Source organism: Schistocerca americana, chromosome 5, assembly GCF_021461395.2.
Source record: "Schistocerca americana isolate TAMUIC-IGC-003095 chromosome 5, iqSchAmer2.1, whole genome shotgun sequence".
Lineage (NCBI taxonomy): Eukaryota > Metazoa > Arthropoda > Insecta > Orthoptera > Acrididae > Schistocerca > Schistocerca americana.
This window is the reverse complement of record NC_060123.1, coordinates 342,870,498-342,873,425: the sequence shown is the minus strand read 5'-3', so window position 1 is coordinate 342,873,425 and position 2,928 is coordinate 342,870,498. Positions and strand designations below refer to the sequence as shown.

At 44.8% G+C, this 2,928-nt stretch overlaps 1 pseudogene; it reads right to left on the bottom strand.

Annotated features, from left to right (window-relative positions):
• Positions 1-904: 904 nt before the first annotated feature.
• LOC124617191 lies at positions 905-1,022 on the bottom strand (annotated as a pseudogene).
• Between the last annotated feature and the right edge of the window lie 1,906 nt (positions 1,023-2,928).

Sequence of the window (2,928 nt, the reverse complement as noted above, 5' to 3'; positions counted from 1 at the left end):
TCTTATGGTTAGAAATGTGATAATGCCCCGCGATCTTTTGGTTCTAAAAGTTTCATTTCCAGCAGTGTTTTCATAAATTATTCTCCTTCCTAGGAATAGTCCATTATAATCATGCCAACATAATACAATGTAGTTCCTGACAAAATATTTTAAGTGGAACCTCCTCGGCACTCATAGCTAGAGTAACGCAATCAAGAAATGACCTCCGCACTCTGCAAGCACTTATCATTATCAATGAATGAACAAGATGTTCATCATCTCTTAATCCTACAACCAACACAGAACTAAATTGTTTCATGATCATAAAATCTACTGCTGACATGACGCGTGTTACCTATATGTTCAGAGGCACAGTCTCAGTACCTATTTGTAATATACGATTTCTACATACATCATATGTTGCTAAAATAACAATAGAAAATGAGTGCTCAGGAAGAGACAATAAAAATAAAGAGTAGAACCATGGCCAGGACAAGAGTACAGGAGAATAACAGAAAAGTCATCAAAAGCATCTCATTACTGAAATATCAAATATCAGCCAATCCGGCAGCCCGACTAGAAACGAGTAAACACTCATAGCAAAACATTATTAATTCGAGTTGAAAGTCGCAAGATACTCACACATATAGTCCAATATCCTGCTGCACCAACTTATACATGCATCATTCACATACCACTAAGAGGAAACTAAACTAAACTCCTGCCGAGCAGACCAGGAAGGCCCAACAGTACTGACCGGCCGCCGTGTCATCCTCATCTCATAGGCGTCGCTGGATGAGGATATGGAGGGCATGTGGTCAGCAGACCATTCTCCTGGTCGTATGTCAGTTTACGAGATCGGAGCCGCTACTTCTCAGTCAAGTAGCTCCTCAGTTTGCATCACAAGGGTTGAGTGCACCCCGCTTGCCAACAGCGCTCGGCAGACCGGATGGTCACCCATCCATGTACTAGACCAGCCCGACAGCGCTTAACTCCGGTGATCTGACGGGAACCGGTGTTACCACTGCGACAAGGCCGTTGGCAACTCTATGAGGAGAAGATAGGAAATTACTTAAAACATATAAGATCATGTCATTTATTTTATCATACACATTCACTTCATCACTGAAATATGTCCAAACTGCCTCACTCTTGTGTTCCACCAGTTATTATTAGCTCAGCAAAGTTCAGCAAAAGGAGAATGGAAAGTTATGTTCCAAGATCCATTTTTTCAATTATCATCACTTTCTTTCTTTAATTTGTGCCGTTTTTCCCGCGGATACGCAGGGTCGGCGTGGTTAATCGGATGTGTTAATGTTAGTTGAACGGGTGGCCGGATGCCCTTCGTGCCGCCACCCCGTACCCCCCGGGAAGGAATTAGTGCACCCCAACTGTCTGTGACTAGTGTAATCCATGGAATAGTGCGAAAGTGTTCAGACGTCTGCGAGCCGTGTAATTGAGGCGGGACGTGGGGACCAGCCCGTTATTCACCTAGGGGGATGTGGAAAACCGCCTAAAAGCCACCTCCAGGCTGGCCAGCACACCGGCCCTCGTTGTTAATCCGCTGCGGGATTCGATCCGGGGCCGGCGCGCCTACCCGAGTCCAGGAAGCAGCACGTTAGCGCACTCGGCTAACCTGGTGGGTTTCAAACATCATCACTCTGTTCTCATAATAATCAGTGTAGTATCTACACTGCACCTTCCAAAAACATCAGTAACACACAGTAACCTCTCACATTTGGTAAAGTAGTTTCATATTACTATCCATTTAAATCTATAACCGATACAAAGGATTTGAAATAACAAAGTGTGGAAACTCATTGTTAATATGTTAATTGCGCTTTCCTCAATTTCTAATAGCAATCGACTGAACTGCTCTACCTTTGCAAGAAATCTATCTAGAAAATTATCACACGTAGATTGTAATGCTCTTGGCACCAGCGATAAACTGCATCCTTTCCCTATGGAGGGAATCAGTTTAAAAAATCATCTCAAGTAGGCTGCAGTGCCCTCAGCACCACCAAAATCAATCTACAAAATCATCTCAAATGACCTCTGCAACATTGGTTGCAATGTTCCTGGCACCAACGAAATACTCCAACATATATTGGTAGATGCCATCGTGCCGAGAAAAAACATACTATATGTAGGGGTAGACATGGTCCCCAAGCATAAATGCATACTTGTAATGATCCATTGTGCCTCCCAGAATGACGATGTCACCCAGGGAATACTATGAAAAAATTTTCTATACCATAACGCCTCACCTACGGCCTGGACCCTCCCGAAAAATGTTGCAGGGTGTTGCTTTCAGACATTTCACGACTACACGCCAACGCCCATTTGTCCGATGGAGTATACAATAATTATTCTGAAAAGGCTACCTGTGCCAATTAGACACGTCCAGTTATGGTAATGGCATGCAAGCAAACTCCAGCCTTCGTCGCCGATGAGCAGCAGTCAGCATGGGTGCACGAACTAGGCACCGCTACGGAGGCCCATACGCATCAATGTTCGCTGAACAGTCGTTGAGGTGATACTGTTGGTGATCCCTTGGTTCATCTGGCCGGCCAGTTGTTCAACAGTTGCACGTCTATTCGTCCATGCACATCTCCACAGCCTCACTCACCCCTGTCATCTATGACCAACGTTGCGCAACATTTGCCTCAGCGCCGGTTTTGGAAGACGCCATTCTTCCATGCACGGTGTACTGTAATCATTGCGGCACACGTATGCTTTACAGACATACCCGTTTCGGAAATGATTCCACTCTTGGGCTTAAAGCCAATGGTCCTGGGACTGATGACCTCAGATGTTAAGTCCCATAGTACTCAGAGCCATTTAGAGCCAATGGTCCTGCCATTTTGCACGTCAGATAAATACCTCCGTTTCCGCATTATGACAACGACTGCATTGTTTTTCGTGCTTTGTATACCCTCCCCTGTTAGT